The sequence below is a fragment of the Podarcis erhardii genome (genome assembly GCF_964252035.2).
Source record: "Podarcis erhardii genome assembly, chromosome: 6".
NCBI lineage: Eukaryota > Metazoa > Chordata > Lepidosauria > Squamata > Lacertidae > Podarcis > Podarcis erhardii.
This window is the reverse complement of record NC_138510.1, coordinates 96,917,614-96,940,063: the sequence shown is the minus strand read 5'-3', so window position 1 is coordinate 96,940,063 and position 22,450 is coordinate 96,917,614. Positions and strand designations below refer to the sequence as shown.

Sequence of the window (22,450 nt, the reverse complement as noted above, 5' to 3'; positions counted from 1 at the left end):
TTTGTCCGCAGACAGTTTTTCTGGGTCATGTGGCCAGCATGACTAAGCCGCTTCTGGTGAAACCAGAGCAGTGCCCAGAAACACCGTTTACCTTCCCACCTATTTATCTACTTGCACTTTGACGTGCATTCGAACTGCTAGGTTGGCAGAAGCAGGGACTGAGCAACGGGAGCTCACCCCCTCGCGGGGATTCAAACCGCCAACCTTCGGAAAGTCCTGGGCTCTGTGGTTTAACCCACAGTGCCACCCGTGTCCCTTTGGTAGAATGGTAGGGATTGCTAAAATGCCAGTGTTGCTTTGGCTTGAAAATCAGGAAACCGGAAACAACAAAAATGTGGGGAAACAACAAAAATGTGGGGAGAAATTCAGATGGGGAGAATTTCACAAGCATCCCAAGAAAGGGCTCGAGGCCATCAAATTGCACATAAAGCAAGATCATACACACCTTAATTCCCTTGAGATTAATCCTCTGATATCTAGATTTCAGTATATCATTACAAGCAGACAACAGGCATAAACTGTGTCAGAACTATCTGCGTAATCCATAGATCTAGATTAGTTAAGCAAGTGAGAGAAACAGACCCTGATGCAAAATGAATCAAAGCTACTTCTTGCAGAGGAACTCCTTCGACCTTGGCCAAATTTGGCAGAATGTTGCTTTTATGCTTTGTTTAAAAAAATATTATTAAAGCAGAGCAACCTTTGCTGAGAACCAGCTGCTGCCTGTAAACTGAGCACTGCAGGGGGAGAATAAATTACCCATATAGACAGTTCCACAGAATGGCGTGAGGAATGCAGCAAATCACATAAAAAGCTGAGTGAGCCCATGGCCCCAAAGAGAGGTTGTAACGAGGAGCACATCATGTTACCCTAGAGCTCAAATGTTCAGCCTTCTTATTTTAATGCTAAGTATGTGGAACATGGGAATGGGCCCTGGGCAGCTTGACCTCCACTTAAAAGGCAGAAGCATGCACGGAATGTAATTTTCTTTGACTGCAGGCATTTTGGAACTGGATTCTGAAACTCCACAGGCAAACTCTAGACCTGCCCCTTGTCAAAGGTCTTGCTTTTCAGATGGCCTCTCTTCAGAGCTGATTCACATTCCGGGGAAAGATGAGCTCCCATTTGTTCCTGGTTATCTTTGGTGAGCCCAGAGAGTCAGTTCTTTGCAAAAGTAGCTGCTCACCTGCTCTTTTCAGTGTGTGTGAGGGCATAGTGGCAGAATTCACAAACCTCATGCACATTCATTTACTGTCCAGGTTCTGAAAAACGTGCTAACATGTGTACCACTCAAGACCCACACATACTTTTTTTCACCATTCAGGGTCACATAATATCTGGGAACCCCTTCTTTCTTAGAAGTATAGGCGGAGGGGAAATAGAGAGTTTAAGAAGAGATGGCCACAAGCACTGAGCCAAAAACAGACTTTCACTATGGTTGAAAAACACTTCATAGTGCTGTGACTGGATACCTTCTATGTCCAGAGGGAAGCTTCACAGGGTTTTTAAAGTGAAGGCAGTAAGCCTGAAATGAACATTTGGTGTCTTTGCAAGTAATGATGTGATAAGCACCTAAATCTTCAAATGTTTAAGTGTGTCTCATTTAGTGTGAAATTAAAGCTATTGTTCTGTTGAAGGTATGCAATTACTTTACTCCCTCTGACATAAATATCTAGCATAACTAAGTCACATTTTAATGACTGATTTCAGCTTTCAAAATGGCTAGAAGACAGAGGGGAAAAGGACTGGCCAGCAAATACATAAAGAGAGAAGAGACAGAGTGAACCTCCCAGGTGTATAATATGCCAAACAGCAGCCTGTGCAAGCTTGTGAAGGGTCAGAAGGCAGGTGATTGATGGTGCCAGCTTACAGCACAGCATACTTGCCAAGTAACCGAGTTGCTAACAAGTACGGAATGTGTGCATTGCAGTAGATGGGTGTTACAAAGAGTACACACTGAAGACAATTCTTGAAAAAAAGTAGCTTTGTAGTCCAAGCTGAGGGGGGGGGGGGGAGAGGACAGCTCACATGGTAATGATGGAAACTCATTGTTTATAGACACAAAGATGAAGATTTGTTCAAATGCCACAGTGATATTTCTACCGTTGCTAATTCTACTTCAGCTGGGCCAGCATGTTCTGAAAGTACAGTGCTGTGTACACAATTTAATGTTCTGTGATAGGGTAAGGACAGACTAGAATAAATTGTACTGCAATCTGAGCTATATTATCTTCCAAAATTAAGGAACTTAGAAGAGGTCATGAAGGCCAATCTTTTCTCAATAACCATGTCATCATGCACAGGTGACATATAAGCTTTGGATAGGCTTTATGCTATATTTTTCATCGCAGCCATCCTGTCATAATTATTCATAACACAGGAATCTTCGGCCATGAGGTATTCCCATAGGCTGTGGCTCTCGCAGATAGTTCATGGAATGCCTGTAGTTTTCAGTAGTGTAGCTCAGATCTGAGGTCGCACTACAGTTTCAGATATTTTTTGCTCCATGGCTGGATACTCAGAAATCTCCTGATATGTGTGGCTCCCATCAAAACCTGACGAGGTCCATTCCTCTTGCTTAAAATTATCAAAAGCTCCACAGTTTCTCTTGACCATGCTGTGTACCAATTTAACTCCTCTAGGTTTGAGGGTTCTTCTCATTGTTCATGCTTGTGCCTTGTGAAAATCTGATTTTACCCTCTGATTTGAGGCTTGGTTAAGCAAAATCTCTCTTTGGAGTTTCTGCACGTCTGATAAGATCCGATTCAGTGGGTAAGATTGGATTTTCACAAGGCACAGCTACAGAACAATGAGAAAAGCCTCCCGGCCCTGGGGGAATTAATCAGTACACAATACAATCAAAACATGGGTCAAGCAAAAGTGTAGATGAGTCCTTATACATAATGTCAAACCATGGCTTGTTCATTTGACTGCATTAGTTCTCTGAACAAAACAAATTCCTTCCAGTAGCACCTTAAAGACCAACTAAGTCAGTTCTTGGTATGAGCTTTCGTGTGCATGCACACTTCTTCAGATACACTGAAGAAGTGTATCTGAAGAAGTGTGCATGCACACGAAAGCTCATACCAAGAACTGACTTAGTTGGTCTTTAAGGTGCTACTGGAAGGAATTTGTTTTGTTTTGACTATGGCAGACCAACACGGCTACCTATCTGTAACTAGTTCTCTGAAGTTATAGGTAGCACTGGGAAACATATATTTCAGATCATATTCAGATTTAGTCCACAGCTGAATGAAGATTCCCCAGACTCGGGAGCAAAGAAACTTCACAAACTCGGAGAAGCTCCTCAACCTGATTGAGTAAACATTTACACAGACTCTTTTTATCTCCTTTCTGCAAGGAGATAAACTGTCAGGTACTTAAACTGTCAGGTACTAGTAACAACCTCACCCTAGCCAGTGGTGGACTTTGGGCTCTCAAATTTCAACCACTCATTGTGCAATGCTAAAATTCAGTACCCCATTGTTTTTGGATGTTCTGTGGTGTTTCACCTAGGGTAACTGCACCAGCCACACTACCCTAAAACCACCTCTGCCCTAGCCTTGCCTGCAGTTATATACATGGGTTAGACAAGGTGAATCTGTCGCTTCAGGGGGGAGGGGATGGAGCCGCCCCTGTCCTCCGATTCCTCTCTGAGTCAGTGTCTCCTAGGGACAAATATCCCTCTTTCCTCTTGCTGCTGGAGGAGCCTGACTAGAGAAAGCACGGAGGCTTTTGCACACTAAAATAAATGGTCCTTGCCTAAGGGCTTCTCAGCCTCATTGAATGTGGCAAGGAAAGCAGAGCCCTTTGTTCAAGCGAACTATCAGAGTGCCATCTTCTTTCGGGCAAGCATGAAGTTTACTGTTTAATTCTATAGGATCAATTGTGAAAGCATCCTGAGGCTGTTAAAATGCATTTGAACTTTTCAAGATGATTAGTTCAATCCCAGAGTGGAGAAGAAAAAGTACAGTAAAGATCCTATTATAATCTAAATTCTCTCTCTCTCTCTCTCTCTCTCTCTTTTTCTTTATCTGTTTTAGAAGTCAAGCCCACACAATCCGGCAACTCTGTATTTTATGTTGCTGAAAACACATGTCTTTACAGTTTTGTGCCAGATTATGGGGAAGAACAGCAAATTTTGGGAGTGCTCAAAAGTGCTGGGCCACTCACAAGCTGATTCTTTTATTGTTTACTCAATAAGTATCATAGCATTGTAGAGTTGGATCATCTAGTCCAAGCATGTCCAACTTTCAAAAGACTGAGCTCTACTTGGAAGACACAAGATCTACCCACTCTGGAAGAATGGCAGATGAAGGTGATGGACTATATGGGACTGGCAGAAATGACCGGCAGAATCCGAGACCAGGGAAAAGAATCGGCGGAAGAAGACTGGAAGAAATTTAAAGACTACTTACAGAAATATTGTAAAATTAATGAATGTTAGAATGATGTTGGACAGAAATTAAGTGGTTTCCAGCTGTAATGCTTAAGAGACATGAAAAAAAAGGTTTAGAAACAAGTAAAAAGTAATGGTGAGGATTTGCTGAACTAACAATTTGAATTGGAATACAAGAAAGGGGGTATGAGGAGGTCTGGAAAATAAGTTAAAAGAAAATAAGTTACAGAAATTTTATTTGTTTTTAAATGTTTTTATTTTTGTATTTTTGTTACTTTTTTTATTCTTACATTGTATTATCTTTGAAAACTTTAATAAATATATTATTTTTTTAAAAAAGACTGAGCTCTACTTCCACTATAAAAAAACTAGCAGTGATCTACATAAGTTGTTGAGCTTTTTTTAGAAAGTCGAAGTGGTTGAGCTTTCTTTAGGAAGTCTACCGCAATCTACCACATACACCCCACAATCTACCAGTAAGAAACATTCAGACAGAAGAGCATTTCAATACCTTGAGTGCTGGGATAGCTCAGTCAGTAGAGCATGAGGCACTTAATCTGACGGTTGTGGTTTCAAGACTTATGTTGGGCAGAAGATTCCTGCATTGCCAGGGTTTTGACTAGATGACCCTTGTGGTCTCTGCCAATTCTATATTCTTCATTTTTCATTTCTCCCCTGGAAACCTGATTGCTTCTGTTTCTAATGCTTTCTAATTTATGAGAAAGGAGAGTTAACAATGTTTCATCCATCTATCTGTTGGGGGCAGTGGTCTGAATTCAATAACATTTGAAAGAGAAATGAATTTGTAATCATTAAACCAAGCAATCAAGGTAGAACAAACTGTTTTCTGGGCTTTACCAGCCCAAGTTGTACAAATAGATTTTTTCCATGCCTAAAAAATATGAAAACATCACCCCTGAAGTGACTGTGTGTTTTGAAGGGAGGGAGGTTATGGGAATAGCTTAGTTGAGCAGGGAAGCTGAAAATAACGCCAATATATTTCACATCTGGCAACCAATGTGCCCCTATGGTTTCAGATAGTGCATGTGAAGGTGAGTCAAAAAAGCCTGAGACACAAATTTTCACGGCCCTCTAGCGGCTATGGTGGCTCATTTACCAAAAACAATGCATTTAGCATCAGCTATGGGAGTGTATACTTGATTCTGACTGAACTAAGCCTCCTAGGAGAATTGAGTGTGCACTTCCAGAGTTAATACCAAATACATTACTTCTGGTAAATGAGCCACCGCAGCCGCTAGAGCGCTGTGAAAATATTTATTTGCGCTGCAGAGGTAGAATGTTGAAAAGCCATATCTGCTGAAATTCCCTTTTCCATATTCACCCTACTGTAGATGCTCTCTAAGGCAGAGTTGGTGGTTCATCAAGAGATATGCTCTGTGTTCACCTAAAGGTTTGGGCTAAGTTGGAGGAAAAAATCTCAGTTCCAGGTTAAAAATGAAGGGAAAGTTTCTTGAGAGCTTTGAGTGCAGTTTGAAAGAGAGATAATTGCTTGCACACCCACAACGGTTTTGCCTTTGCTAACACGGTTTAGCATTTTTTGTATTGTTTCATTTGCCCAGTGGTGATAGTGGGACAAAAGGGGGAAAATGTATACCTTATTAGAAGCCAAACCTGCATAAAATGCATTGCATGTTTCCAGCCTAAGATTGAAATGCTAGGTCTTAGAATATACTCCTGTACAATTCTTTTCAGTGAGACTTGTGCAGAAGAATTTCCCAGTGCATAGTGTCTAAAAACCATGTAAATATTAGTGCAAAAAAATGCATGTTAACCATGAAGGGGAAGCCAGACCTCCAGAATATTCAAAATAAGGTTACTTGCCAAAGAGACCAAGAGAGAGATGCCTACTGATTTTTTCTCTTTCTTGCCAGGACTGTACTCCTAACCCCTGCCTTTGCTGTCACATTTCAGTCTGATTATTCTTGCTATACCTCCCTGCTTGCTCTAAGATCGTGGCGTCAAATTCCAGTAACTCCTTTGTAGAGGCAGTGGAAACCCATCAATTTTTCTTTATTAAGGGAGAGTGCTGTAAATCAGTGTTCCCTGAGGGGGATGCTGCACCGAGCAGCAGAATTGACTGAGAGTCTCCCTCCCAGCCTCTCCTCATGCTCTGGTTTGGTGCATTAAGCGATTGTGCCTGAATCTGCTCAACACTGAGCACAAGAGGAATGCTAAGCAGACTTGTCCTGGCACAACATCTCTCCTAACAATGAAGTCATTCTTGAGGGTTTATTTTTATTTTTTGCAATTCTCACTGGAGCTTCCTAAAACCAATTGTTGCTTATCTGCTTTATCAGGGACAAGCTGAGCTTATTCTTAAGCTAAAAAGACCTCCATGCAGCAACCCTCAAACTCCCCCAACCGCCTTCTCTGCTCTTTCCCCCTTGTTTTTGCATTCAAGCGGTTCCCCTTGAATGAGGCAAGCACCTCATTTTACATGACACGGGGGCCACCGGCCTTGACAGTAGAAGCCACTCCTGAAATACTTCTTATTTATTAGGTGTCTGCAGGTGGAGGTAATGAATGAACGAACAAATGAATGAATGAGCGAGGCAGTGAGCAAATGAATGAATGACTAAGAGGCTCAGGACAGCAGTTCCAAATGAAGGTTGTCCAAACAGATAGCAGAACAGCTTCTGCAAAGTGTGTGTGCTCTCCTCTCACATATCACACAAAACATGTGCAAAGTGCTAATGTGAACTGAAAATTATGTTTCTCCAATCCTAATGACATTTCAAGCTGCATCCCATTGGCCCACTGGAAGATCCCACTTCTCAGCATTCAACAGGATGGCCATTCTTGTTTTGCTCCCTTAAGTGAGAGCTTTGGAACTTGCAGGAATCTAATCTTTTTGTTCACAGCTATTACACGGAACTACAAATTTAGGGCTGCATTGACTAGTCTTCACCTTACAATTTCAGGTCAAAATCAGCAAAATCAGCAAAGAGGAAAATTTCCCTGAAAAAGATTTATATTGCCTGTTTGGCTTTGTCACAGAGACATGGGAAGTTGAGGGCTAAATTACAGAAAATGCCAAAGATGTTTTAAGTTTGACCTTGGGTTGCAACCAAAGGCCCTGTGCTCCTTTCTGCAACCCTTCCTCTTTCCTCCGGTCTTCCTGAATATACAATCAAGGTGGATGTTTGTTTTGCCTCTGCCAACATCCTGATTCAGTTTAGGCCTCTGTGCCAATTGCACAAGCAAAGATCTAGAAATCCTTAGCCAAGTCCTGTGCTAGGTGTCTTCAGCTGGAGTTAGCTAGTGAAGTTCCATGAAGTCTGCGCAGGAGAGGTTTTATTAAGAATGTGAACTATGAGACAAAGAAGGAAAGCAGGATGGTAATTTAAGTAAATACACATGAAAGAACTAAGTAACTTATGGAAGACTATTGGGGAAGGGTCATAGCTTCAGTCCCTGGCATCTTCTGGTGGGTTGGGAATGTCTGCAGGGTACAATCCCAGACCCTCCAAGTGTCTCTATTTTCCAGGGACGTCCCTGATTTACAGAAGCCATCCCAGTTTCTGATTTGATCCCAGAATGTCTCACTTTTCCTTAGGATGTCCCTGTTTTCATTGGAGAAATGTTGGAGGGTATGCAGTCCTGAGCTACATAGACCTGAGGTATAAGGCAGCTTCCTAGAATCATAGAATCACTGAACTGTAGTGTTGGAATGGGCCCTGAGGGTCATTTAATCCAACCTCCTGCAATGGATGCTCTATTGGAGAGTCTCAGCATTCACACAGGTAGGGACACCCAATACAGATTGCAGCACACAGTATCCTTCAGTGGCCAAGGTAGGAACAAAGGAAAAGAGGCACTCCATTCATGGTATTTGCCTCCATGTGACAAGCTGCCTGGAACAACCAATGAAGGTGAGGCTGGGAAGGTATTAATGAAGGCTGGGAAGGTGTTAATGTCCTGACAGACAGAACACATCCAGATTCTCTTTGTCAGATTCTCTACTCAAAATTGACCTGGTTGCTCAGAAGGACTGGTGAATAGAGTGGTGGTAAGTTTTAAAGGGGACATGGGTGGTGCTGTGGGTTAAACCACAGAGCCTAGGACTTGCCGATCAGAAGGTTGGCAGTTTGAATCCCTGCGACGGGGTGAGCTCCTGTTGCTCAGTCCCTGCTCCTGCCAACCTAGCAGTTCCAAAGCATGTCAAAGTGCAAGTAGATACCTTCCGGTGGGAAGGTAAACGGCGTTTCCGTGCGCTGCTCTGGTTCGCCAGAAGCGTTTTAGTCATGCTGGCCACATGATCTGGAAGCTCCCTCAACCAATAAAACGAGATGAGCGCTGCAACCCCAGAGTCGGCCGCGACTAGACCTTATGGTCGGGGTCCCTTTACCTTTACATTTTAAGTTTTAAAGAGACTAGAAGTTCAAGTCTACTCCCCAATAAATGGGCCAAGTCCTCAAAAAAAGAGAAGCATTCTTTGACACTGCCAAAAATGCTCAAAACTCACAATGCATAGTTTTGTCTTGGCCTTAAAACAATGCAAGTTTTCACCATGGGAGTCATCTCAGAATTGCACTTGTGGAGAAACAGGCTACATTAGAAGAGCCCTTTGTCTTTTCAACAATTGCGTTTTCCTTCCTCTGACTTCCCAGATATGTTGAAAAAATAAAAAAAGGAAAATGTCATCTAGGCCTTACATCTTTAATTAGTTGGCTCGTTTCCTTGTTAATTGGAGAAGGGATGAGCAACTTAATTTGACTTACTGGTGCTTTCCACTCCTGACAGTGATGGGCCTTCTGTTATGCTTCTATATTGTTGGATGGATTGAATAGAAACCCATGCTCCTCCCTCTGCAAATCAAACACGGCGTATTTGGTGGCTACTACATCCTGATTAAACAAGAAGGATGCACTTTGATGCCTAGCAGGTGGCCTGCTGCTTGGATGACTCAGCCACTGGTCCTGTCTATGCTGACGTAAGACTTGCTTTTATTTCTTGTGTGCATGCTTTAATCCCTCATTTTCTAGGTCAACTAAGAGATGTTTTGACCCGGAGGCAATGTTTCTTGCATTCTGCATATTGAAAGTTTCAACTTCCCTGAGTTTCTTCTTCCCTTCTGGTGGGAGAAGTTCCTGGTTTCATTGCAGAGCGATTTATGTTTAGTGTGCTCATTCCTTCATTAGTTCTTTCTTAATTGCCTTATACCTTTATATCAAAAGGAACAACAAACTCCTTTGCCCTTGGGCAACTTTGGGAAGACCAAGTCCTCCTCTTAGGCTTAGATCTGCACAGCAGGGGGTGCAGCATCCTCACACGTTGCTTTCAAACCCTACAAAATGCAGGGTGATCTAGGACTAGGCAGGGTAGACTTCAAACCTATGGGATCTACTTTGTTTCTTCCCTAGAACCACCAAGGTCCATCAAAAGCAGCCAAGCAGGCTTAGTAACCTTCGGGTATAGGGTGGTATAGAAATCAAATAATTAAATAAATAAAAATAGTTTTTGGCACCCGTGCCAGCTATAGATCTGAAATGGTGTGCCTGAATTGGTTCCCAGGCATCTGTTGTACAGTAAGCATAGCCAAGAAACAGAATTCTGTGTTAAACTGGGCAAATGAGGGTTTGGGGCTGTGCAGACAGGAGCCTCTTCATCCTTGATGACTTCCATTGAGATCCAGGCACAAATGGGCACCATTAAGGAGGACAAAACCTACCCACCTTTCCGGACACTGGGATCTCCAGGAGCAGATCTGGCCCTGCCCAAGAGGCATCTCTTTTTCATGCAGATAAACAAGCTGTCTTCCATTCCTCCAGTGAAAAATGAAAAACACTGTGCAAGGAACAGTTCCTCCCTCCATCCTTTCTCCATCTTTTTGATAATCATTTTACAAGTCAAGAATCAATGTGTCGTCTTCTTCTTCTTCTTCTTCTTCTTCTTCTTCTTCTTCTTCTTCTTCTTCTTCTTCCTCCTTCCTCCTTCCTCCTTGGCGATCACTAGTAGCCGAGTAAGATTGTCTTCCATAAACACAGTTTTAACAATGAGTCCGTAAGTTTCTTGAGTCAGAACGACTGAATCTGTATCCACTGCCCATGTGCCGGTTCATGACTAGGGGCTTCTAGATTTCATGATCCTGCCCCCGTTACCATTTGCCAATCGCCATGGGACTTTTGGGGTTTGGGTTGGGTTTTTGGAAGACGCCTGTGTGTGAATTTGTTTTATGTGTGTAGATCAGTGCATGCTGACCAACGCACAGTCTTCGCAGCAGGGCTCTGTTCCAATGGCATGAAGTAGTCACGACGAACCGGTAGATCCTATCTGCTGCAGCCACTTGTTATCGTCCACCTGTTCTGCCATTGAGGACTTCTTGGATCATTCTTTGTCTAGCTCCTTCCCTTTGACCTTATCACCTTGGGTGACCCTGCTGCGAGTACAAGCTTCCCGACGGCTTCACTCACAAAGGTCATAGGAACGTGCAAGCCCACTCACCACGACAAGGTGATGATCCAGCGAGTGAGTACAATCAATGTGTACATTCACAATGTAAGGAACTAACTTTGGTGTATGTTTATCACAGTTGAATTCCACCTGCCCTCCCAGGATTTTAGAGTGACACCCTTAGTGATCTATCCTGTTTATATTGAACCCTGTAAGGTAAACGAGAGCCCAAAGAAGCTACTTTGCAGAAAATAATGTTCTCTTGACAGTAGTACTTCCCACTATATATCAAGTCATTCACAAATCTGTCTGTTCTAGAACTTAGATCTCTGAACTGAGTCATCATTGTGCTATTGGCTTCTAAGAGATTGACACTGAGAATCTCTCAGCTTGCTCCTCAAAGGCAGTGTAGATTCTGGTGGATCAAGGGCTTTAAGCAGCACCTGTGATGTTTAGTCACACATTTTCTTTTCCTCTTTCTCAGAGTTGCGGGGGGGGGAGAGGAGTCTTCTTAATTTCTCCCCCCTCCAGACACAGTTCTTATTGTCTCCTACAGAGCTGACCTTGAATGTTCTGTGCTGCCAACTGCAACCCAGACTACTAGCTTTTACAGTAGACCAAAGGTATATATATATTTTTAAAAATTCTTAACTCCAGAAGTCAATGCCTGTTTCTAGATCTTCTGCCACATCACTAGCTTCCTGGCCCTGGCCCTGCTGCTGCTCACTGGGAGGCGGCAGGGACGTCTGGGTTATGCATTCTGGGTGTGGATACTAGGAGGTGTTCAGTTACTCAAATATGTTGCTTAATGGTTAGTTAAGTAACTGAGAAAGTATGGCATAGCCCATAGGCTAGGGATGGGGAAAGTTTTTCAGTCTAAGGGACATATTGCCTTTGGGGACCTCCCACTGGCCACATGGCAGCAATAGTCAGAGCCAGAGGCAAAAGTGAGCAGAGCAACAAAAGTAAAATTCACTTTGGTGTGGTAGGCTAGTTTCTACACACACACACACACACATGCACACGCATGCGCACACGCACACACACAGAGCTCTATACTTCATCTAGGCAAGAGGCAATGTCAGAGTTCAAGGAGACATTCCAGTGATTCAAAAAACCTCTGAGTGTGGAACATGGCCAGGGAGGGATTTGAGGTTCCTCACTCTTGCCAAACCCCGGATGGGACAGCAGGGAGACAGATCTCCAGGACACTGGACCTTTCATTCAAAGCAACTGCTGGTGGAATGTATCCTCTACACCAGTTCTCTCAAAGGCCTCTTGCTCTGAGTCTAGACCCATTCAGCACGTGGTGCCAATGTGTGGGAAAGTGTCTGGAGCCCACCAATTATGCTTGAGGATGCTAAGAGATGGGTAGGCACTCTCCAAGGCGTCTGAAATCTGTGACAGTTTGCTCAAGAGCTGCCTTCCCATGACTTCTGCAGCTGGAAAAAGCTTTTCCTGCTGTGCAATAAAGGGTTTTTTTGTGGGGGGGGGGGACAGTGTGCTGATAGCATTTGCTCTGGCCTCCATCACCTTCACTGTAGCAAACTTGTTACTGTCCATTGTTGTGAAAAATTGCTTTGTCTTCTAGAAGTGTTATAAGTTATTTTCGGTTTACATCTTTGTTGCAAAACTGCTTTAAAAGGAAAAAAAAAAAGATAAACACAAGAAGTCTTATCTTTGACCAAAATGACCAAAACTAGTCTTTCAGTTATAGAAAAGCATTTCTTGCTTATCTCAGATTGAAGAGCAAGAATCTATTGTATTTTTCTCTTTCCCATTTTTCTGTATTCTCATGATTTTGTTAGCACTTATATTTCCTTCTTTATTTCACAGCTGCCTGAGCATTTAAAATAATACCCCCACCTTCCCAACTATGTGTGTCCATGCCACACCTCTAAGTGTGCCTGTGCAGGTTGGCTGCCCATATTCGGAACAATTCAATTGTTGACAGGCAAGTCTACCAAAGACCAGCCTACCCCACCTCAGGTCTGCCTTTGCCCAAAAGAGAATAGCTTTGTGCAAATTAAATATTATGTCAGACATTCAGTTACTGTAATCCAAAAGTTTGGATTCACCTAACAAGAACTCTATTCAGCAATAATCGTTTGAGACCAAACCAACTCGTGGACCTTGACCTGATCATAGTGAACCATGCATGTGGATCTGCCTTCTTGAAAATCTGCTATGGTCTGAGGATTCATGCAACGAAAGCTATTCACAACTGCTTTGCTTGAAAATGCAAGAGGCTAAGCGAATGTGTGAAAAGCTCTGGGTGAAAAGCTCATGGAGAGCTTTGAGGTGCCATTTCTCACCTGGCCCCACAATCAAAATCTCTTGCAGCTTGAGGCAAGACACTATCATTTTGGATGAAGTCAGGCCACAACTTTATTGACTCCAGTTGTATGAGATTTGGCATAGGGATTAGGCAGACCCCACCCCTTCCGGCACACTCGCCAGAAAAACTTACATTTTGGGACCAACCAGAAACGAGAGAGTTCCTGACCTGCATCAACATAGCTACCTCATTCAGTGCTCTCTGAATCAGGGTCTCTATGGTATGTGGCTGACTGCTGTGTGAGGTGGGATGCTGTGTAAAATGAGGTGTTGTTGTTGTTGTTTAGTCATTTAGTCGTGTCCGACTCTTCGTGACCCCATGGACCAGAGCACGCCAGGCACTCCTGTCTTCCACTGCCTCTTCTCATATAAAGTAGGAAGGCAGGAAAGCTTCTTTCCTTCCTCACATGGTGCTCCCAGGCACCCATGTTCCTGACGCTGTTAGTTCTGGGTTCTCTCCTCTTGTGGTGCCCCAGATGTCTTATTGTCCCTCCATGGATTGATTGCTCCTGAAACACACTTGCTTGCAATCTACCAGAGGATTGTATTTCCCCTTAGTACAGCAATTGCCGAACTGCATGTCACAGGAGAACTAATAGCTTTCCATGAGTAATTAAATTCTGTCCTCCCCCAATTGAGGAGGCTGCCCATTGCATCTGTGCATGATTTATTGTTCTGTCCTTGTCGCCTTTCTAATTAGCCACTTCTGGGGTGGGAGGGATTATTTTGCCGCGTGGTTAGATTATTCTGTCACTCTTGATGCAGAGATAGGCAGCAGAATCTGCCCCCTCCACAGGAGGCTGGCACTAGTGATGTTGTACAAGTCACTGTTCTGAGCTTGCTTGTGCCAACCAGGAGGTGTGGTCAAATAGGCAACTTCTGCAAAAAGACAGGAGATGTGTTCATCTGACTGTGAGTACCTCTTTCTCTATGTTCACTTTAAAACAACACCTTTTGGGAGTGAAACATGACTCCAGTTTTAATTCAGAAGGAAAAACTGTGCCTTTGGCTTTCAGAAGTTTTGGAAATGGTGCCAGCACCTGTTGCCCCTGAAGCAATCAAGGGCAAGACTGCGACCTCCTGTTTTCTTGAAATGACGTCATTGCAAGAAAAACAAACATACTCATTGTTGCCCCTGTGGTTGTCTCTACCAGCAGCTGCAATGGCAAGTATTATAATTCTGGTGCCTCTTTGTATTATGGGGCTCTCAACCCTTTTATTAGAATAACTGTTTTTCCTAACGTGGCCGTCATCACCTCATTATAATTCCATTACCTTTCTCCATCCCAGCTCCATTACCTTTAACAACAACTGCCTTACAATCCATTATCTTCCTTATCATCTCCTGTGCAGTTGTTATCCTCACCTCCTCCTTTGCAATCATCACCTCACCACAATTACAGTCCCATTATCTTTATCACTACTCTGTTACAGCCCTAATTATATCCATTACCATTTTCCTATCTCTCTCTTTCTTGCAAATCCGTATCTTTAATAATAATAATAATAATAATAATAATAATAATAATAATAATAATATCCTCATCTCTCTGGCCACCCCATTGCAACTCAGGCATCTTCTTCATTTTATCCATACCTGTAGGATAGTTTCATATTTGCAATTATTTTCTCATTTCAAAATTATTGTCATTCATTGTCGGAATTGTCTTTGTCCATTGCTGTTTTGCAAGTTGCACTTGGTGCATGGGAATCAGAATTGAATATGACAGGCACACTATCTATTTCACATGCCCCCCTCTTGGTGCTCCTTCCATATTGATAATACCTTCACCTTTGTTGTCATCATCTTTACCATAATCCAACATTACGTTCACCCCGGTTCTGGTCACAATTATTTCCATTATCCTCTCTGTTATCTCCATTGCAAATTGTACAGCAGCTTTTTCATAATAATCTGTGTCCCATTTCTACCAACTTCTCTTCCAGCCGAACATGAAGCTCCCGCCACCTCTGTGTTTCAGTGCCATTAGTTTAATCATCAATGGTTCTCAGCCGTATTGCCATTCCGTTCCCTCATTATCCCTCTTACAGCCAGCTGCTCCTGCACGACAATGCTATTTCCCCCCATTTGGTATCCATGTTATAATTTTCTCCAGTTGCAATGGAAAACACCTCCAACACTCATTGTGCTATTAATGAGCAATTTAATTCTTCAACATGCCTGACAAATACCAAGTGCTACAATAACCATATTCACTTTAGACATTCCTAAGCATTGCCCAAGGTTCTCTCAGATCTACTCCATAACCTCAACAACACCTGCCCACAAACTATTATCTTTCTCATACCCTGTTCCTTTAGATCACGCAATGAGATCCTACTAATCAGGGATCATGTGCTGAGTGTGATAATGCCATGATGCTATGGAGTCAGTGAGATTTGACCATGTTCCACCCTTTATTCAAAACCATCCTCCTCCACTGGCATTATTCTTTTGCCACACTTTGTGGCGGATTACTGGTATCTCCTGCCTCTGTCACCAGCATAGTATGAAAAGCCCAGGGAGAAACCATTGATTAACTACTAAACAAATTAGTAAGGCCCTGTCCTAAACATTCAGACCAGGAGTTCACAGACAGAAATAACAGTTTGGTGTCCTTCATTTCTGCAATTTATTCCAATTGCAGGATTTATTCTTCCAATATCAGAACTGTACTTGGCTGCAACTCTAATTCAAAACTGCAAACTCTTCTGAGAGGTGCCCCAGCAGCCTTTTGCCAGCTACTGTTGTACTCAGAGTGCAACATGAAATCCTTCCACATATGTCAGCTATTTGGCAGGATGCAATATTCTCCTCCTGCCAACCTAGCAGTTCGAAAGCACGTCAAAGTGCAAGTAGATAAATAGGTACCGCTCCGGTGGGAAGGTAAACGGTGTTTCCGTGCACTGCTCTGGTTCGCCAGAAGTGGCTTAGTCATCATGCTGGCCCCATGACCCAGAAGCTGGACGCCGGCTCCCTTGGCCAATAAAGTGAGATGACCGCTGCAACCCCAGAGTCGGTGACGACTGGACCTAATGGTCAGGGGTCCCTTTACCTTTACCTTAATATTCTCCTAAAGCCTCAGTTTTTTCTCCTGCCTTGATCTTTTAGCAAAGTTGCCACAAGAAAGTGAATGCTACCAGGTAAGAGTCTTCCTGGCTTCCCACACCTCACCCCACCCCACCAACCATGTGTTAGAAATATTTACCTTTATGAATTGGGACACCTTTTCAATTGATCAAAAGGTTTTTAGTCAAATAGTACAACAGATTAAGTGATTAAATAGTGCAGTCCTAGAAGACATGCATATAATTGAGAAAATAATAATAATAATAATAATAATAATAATAATAATGGTCTTTTTTATAGTATAATTATTTCCCCCTGAAATTTTAGAATTTTGGCAAGCAGCTCAAAACCTGTCGCTTGTAATTGATTGCTTTACCATTTAGAAACTGAGGATAATCATGCATATAGTCTGCAGTGAATGTGTTTAGAAGTGCCATTCATTATGCATGATCACCCAGTGCTGCTTTACACAAGCATGTGGCCATGCTGTGCATATGTACCATGTCTCCTGTCACATGTAAGAGGAGGAAATCACTTCTTTTACCACATGTACCTTGTGTGCTGAGCTCAGTTGGGTCCCTTTGCGCAAAAAACTGCCAGATTCCCTCTCGCACATGGTCTGCACCACCTGCATTAGCAGGATGCCCTGAGGCTGGGATGAGTATTTGTCAATCTCAAACAAACGAGGAACTTTATTTTGATTGATTGGTGGCATTGCTTGACCACACTTCCTCCCACAGGAGCCCAGGGTGGTTTTCAACATGGTCAAATAACCAATTACAACAACAACAATAAAACCACACATTTAAACTTATCTGCCAAAAACTTTTCAACCAATTTCTTTTGTAATGCAGCAAACAAAAAATAAAGTAAAAGATGCAGAATTACCTTCAGCATCGCAAAGCCCAAGCAACAGATGCGCCTTCAAATTATGCCCAGAGATCATCAGGGCATTATTTGTAGCTCTGTAGAAGAGGAGCTCCATTAAGCATTTTGGCCTCAGGTCTTTCAGAGCTTTATACACCAGGAGCAACACCTCGAATGGAGCTCAGCAGCTCACTGCAGCCAGTATCCTGTTTTCAGTATCAGTGAAATGTACTTCATTCATTCCATTCCTTAGATTTATCACAAGATCTCAGGGCAGCTCACAAGATGAAAATACTTCCAATCTGTTGCACTGGTCTGTAGCCTTGTAGCTGCATTCTGTACTAACTACTTTGAAGAGTAGTTCCACACAGTGCATTGCAGTAGTGCAGCTGTAAGACTTACCAGAACATAGATGGCTGAAGTAAGGCTATCCAAATCCAGGGACAGCCATAGCTGACAAACCATTCAGAGCTGGACATAGGTATTCCCTGCCGCTGAAGCCACAGGATTCTAGCAACAGCATTGGATCAATATAAATTAATTAATTACCCCCGATTACTTAATTAATTCCCTTTTATATATCACTTTCCAGCCTCCCCTATGGAGCTCAAGGTGGGATATGTGGTTTTCCCCTCCCCAAGTTATCTTGCAACAGCAACCCTGTGAGGCAGGTTAGGTTGAGAGGCAGTGATTGGCCCAAGGTCACCAGTGCCTGGGGGTTTGAACCATTGTCTCCCAAGTCATAGTCCACAGTTCATAAGTTCCCCTTGCAGAACGGGTCATCTTTGTAATTCCCATTCACACGAACTCCCTACCAACAGCACCTCTTTTTTTTCAGGATTCAGTCTCAGGGTTTTTTGCTCTCATGATTGTCTCCAGACATTAGTCCACTTGGACAGTTTGAAGCAGGCAGTACCAGGCAGCAACAACTCCCAGGAGCATAGCGGTAACAAGAAAGGGGTGGAAAATGCCAATAGCCAGCAGAGAAAGGAAGGTGGAGAAACAGAAGCAATAACAGGCGCAGCCTTAACCTCCTACCAATAAGCCCCAGATTTCACAGACCTTCAAAATAATTAAGGCTGGACAGAACCACCTGCCTCTGCTACATGGCGTTTTAACCATGGATGGCTCCTGCAATGTACTCCAGAGCTAGAGGGTGGTAGTGTTTACTGATTCCTTACTGCATCCTAGTCACCATACCTTGGGGTGTGGAGTTTCCAAGGAAGGATGGCCTTGATCCAGCAAGGATAGATAAAAACAAACACCTTCCCCTTTTCTTGATTTGGAGCAGTTCAGGATGTGAAACTGAGAGTCTCATGCAAGCTGGTGGTGGGTTGGGGAAGCCGTACTAGATGCCCACCTCAAATGCCCCAATGTATCTCAGGCACAACATCTCCCTTTCTTTACTGGAAGTCTCTGTATATTTCCAGGGTGGACCCAGGTCCTGTAGTAAAGCAGGGCTTCCACATGGAGAATGTTTTCACCTATGTCAAAAGTTGTGTGGTTCTGCCCCAGATTCTGGTGAGGGTGGAACTCCGATGCACTCCTAAAGATAACTAGCCTAACTGAGGAAAATCAACATAGGCTATACTTTGATCTACATAAATGACATTCCCCCCCCCTCCCAGAGTTAAGAGAATTACACATGAATATTGGTAGCTTGGGGTGTTTGAGTAACAACACAATTGCCGTTTATATCACATATTTGACGTTTCAAAATACTTCTTATCTCGGTCAACCCTGGAAAGCAGAATAAGATTAGCTACATATTGCAACAGAAAGGGGGGAATGGAAGTTGAGAGGATAGTGCCTATCTGCTGAGTCTATGGTTGAGATGAGATTCGAAGTGGGCCCACAGGGCTCGTTCTCTTAGACATGGCCCTCAAACCAGCTCAGCACCATTAACTGCCCACAGAGAAAGCATAGCCACTCCATAGCTCTTCAGCACTTTGCCACCTTACTTTACTTGTTGCTGATGCCCCAAATCAAATTTCTATCTGGCTTAGAATGCAAGCAGGACTAAAATTGTGGATGCCAGGTGGAACCATGCACACAAAGCTACGGCCTGGGACAAATGCACCTTTTGCCCCATGAACACGGCCGGTTCTCTAACATAACTGCGCAAATGTCTCTACTCCTTGGAAACCTCTTTACGTGATAAATTAAACCAAAGTTTCTCTGGAGACCATAAAGCAAGGGGAGGAGGGAATGTTTAAAAGAGGAAAGCATACCAACAAAATAACTCATTCTTAGAAGAGTTTTGCACAGGCTCAGCTGTTTATCATACCCACAGCAGGCACCTCACAAAGGAGAAAAAGAAATATAGAACATCTGGAAACCTCTGAAATTAAAAGGAAGCCCAAGTTTGTGTCTCCTTCCACCAAGCAAAGAGTTATGGTGAGTACTGTAGGGACATGGCTGTGTTTTATGATAGGCTTTTGAAGCCCTGGAAATGTTCAGTTAGGTTAGTAAATAATTCAAAAAATGATTTGTGCCAGCCCATCAGAGATCACATAATGCAAGAGTAGAGCATGCATTCCCCGGCATGAGTGAGCACAGTAATATGCTTTTATTGCCAGTCACGTAATAACCCACGTCCTTAGGTACCTTATTAAAAACAACATTGTTAGCGCTGTAGCTTCCTCATGTCAGCCATGTTAGGCCTTCTATTCTGCGCTTATGCCTTGTGAAATCCAACACTGGCATTAGGGGGTGGCACCTGTGGGCAGCAGCTGGGGCCCCAGAGCCCTGGGAGGGGGTCCCACTACCCCCCTGGACTGCCACCGCTTGCTTGCTCCCCTGCCTGCCCATGTCCTTGGCTGAGGAGATGAGCAGTGAAGTAGACACTGCGGCTTGGTATTCGGACCCAATTGTTCCCTGGTGTCTGAAAGTGGCAGGGCCTGAAGCTGGGATCTAATGCATGCTCACCTTTAACTCCAGTCCTTCCCAGTCTCTGCATGACCAGCTCTTCTTTATACTGGTTTGGCGGGAAAGGAGAAGCACACTGGGGATATAAAACTAGCCCTGCACAACTTGTGACCCTTTGAACTAAATGCAACCCATGCGTCACACATTGCAGCCTTCAGAGATGCTTGCCCTACATTTGGTTGGCGAGCTGAATTTGGTGGGTCTCAAGCTGCACACGCTTTTGCTAACTGCAACACCGAGGAAAGGAGATGGATCCCACATGCCGGGGGGGGGGGGGGCTCCGCAACAGACTGGGATCCAAGAACCTAAAGGGGACAAGAGCCCAGTCATTACGAAGATGGAATCCTCTGGGAGGTTTAATGAAAGGCAGCAGGGATTGTGTGGAGAATGGAATTCCCTTCTATGTGGACTTTGAGCTTCTCCCAGAACTAAAGAGACAAGTCGCTACACACTGAATGACAGGAGGAAAGGGGTGGGCAGAATAAAGAAGGCCCAGTACCTGCTGAAACAGGCTGTTTGATGTTCACCTCTGTGACTCGTTCCTTGATTCAGTTCCCCAAAGCAAGCAGCCTCTTTATCAAGTCAACACTCCACAGCCGCCTAGAGAGAGAGCAAAGAGAAAAGGAAGAGATTAAATCTTCTCATTCAAAGGGGGGAACAAACTTTATATTTTGGGAGAGGAGGTTGCTCTTTAAAAAAAAAAAAAAGAAAGTACTAAGAGCTGAAAGAATGTTCAAAACTGCCAACCTTTTCTTCCACACATTGGAAGTACAAATGGCACCTTCTCATGTTTGAATTTACTCCCCGACACTTGTCCATTGTCAGTGGGGTGTATGGGGTGTTAAGATATGAACTTAGGATACCCCACTGTCAAATTTGGGAACTGGAGAGCTATCAGGTTGCAAGAAATGTGTTATTTTTGGCTATTAAACCAGAGTCACAACAAATGTGGGTTAGATGTTCTCTTCTGACCCTGACCCTGGTATCTAAGATCCAGAAGTTTACCTTGTATTTCACCACCAGGGAAGTACAGACAAATCAGCCAAACGAGCAAGGAAGTATATTGAAGAATGATAGGCCTGAGCAGGTCATGTGGTACTGTTGACCCTTATAAAAGTTTTCAAGTTAGGCATGCTCACCAGGTTGAGCAAAGTTGGAGGCTGCAATGCTGCGCCCTGTGATAGGCTGCATTTTCCCCTGCAATTTTGCAAGGAACTTGATTCTATCTGCTACATCCAAACCACTAGCGTGGTCTTTGCCAATCTGATATACATGTTTTGGACCACCTCTCCCATCAGACTAAGCTAGCAGTGCTGTTGGTGCCTGGAAAGCTGCATCAGGCTGGCAAAGACTGCACTAGAGTTTCTGAAGGCTTCCTAAGGCTTGGCACCTGTGATGGGGGCAAAGACTGGGAGTGCAGGGATGATGCCTGACAGGTTAGGGGGTGGCCTTGATAGGGCAGAGCCTCGGTCTACTCGTGTGTGGAAGAGGGAGAGGGAGCAGCAACCTGTGAATCAGGTTTCACAGTTTGTGGTGGGCAAGAAACTGGATCCCATGGACAAAATGCAGCATCAGTAGCAAATGTCCAGTCCATTTGCACACATCACTTTACAAAAGTCAGGTCAGATGGTACTATTCAGGTACTATTGTGCAAACCAGCCAGGTCAGATGTGTTTTAATTTGTTGGAAGCCACCCAGAGTGGCTGGGGAAACCCAGCCAGATGAGTGGGGTATAAACAACAACAATTGCTATTACTGGTACTACTACTATATGTGTATTTCATATTTCTTTGGAATGGTGGCAGAAGGCCACCACCCCGGAGCTCCCCTGACCTTGCCACTGCCACATAGCCCAGTCCTGAGAAGTGCAGAGATGCTACAACCCTACACACCTCGAGTCACTGCTGGAAGCATCCAGGGAGGCTAAACAACTTCAAGGCGGAGTCTGATCAGCTTAGGTATGGACCTGAAAGTTCTCAAGCCAAACAGAAAATAGCTTGCATCCTTGCATTTGCCTCCTCCACCTGAATATTTTCTGCTTCCTTGATGACTTGGAGAAGATAAGAGTCCAAAACTGAAACCTCAGATCAGTGCCTGAAGCCTGCTAGCCCCATCATCTCATTTTTAGACAGTGGGCAACTGAGCCTTTACAGAACTTCAGTATGAAAAACACTCCCTCTTTATTTCTTTTAAAAAGGCTGCTGAGGTTTTTGCATATACAACCATAAGCCACAAGCAGGAGGGAAGCCAGCTACTAGCCATCAGCGAGAGGAGAGCAAGAGTCTTCTCAGCAAATAAGGCTTCTCACCACCACTGCTGGTCAGCCTTATCCTGAGGGGAAGCACTTGAGCCTCACTGTACTGGCAGAGGAATCCCCTATTTGCCTTCAGAGTCCTGGAGTCACCCTGCTTGTTCTGCCAGCAAAGTTCACCCAG

The 22,450-nt window shown here is 43.7% G+C and overlaps 1 protein-coding gene across 3 annotated transcripts in view; it reads right to left on the bottom strand.

The window, feature by feature from the left end:
• TNR (tenascin R) overlaps positions 1-22,450 on the bottom strand; it is a 381,470-nt gene that overhangs the window by 141,433 nt on the left and 217,587 nt on the right. For 2 of the 3 annotated variants that reach the window (XM_081865105.1, XM_081865106.1), the window contains exon 2: positions 20,515-20,615. The exons of the other annotated variant lie outside the window; for it this stretch is intronic. The gene's annotated coding sequence lies outside the window, so the exon portion shown is untranslated. The remainder of the gene's footprint in view (positions 1-20,514; positions 20,616-22,450) is intronic. 3 annotated transcript variants of the gene reach the window in all.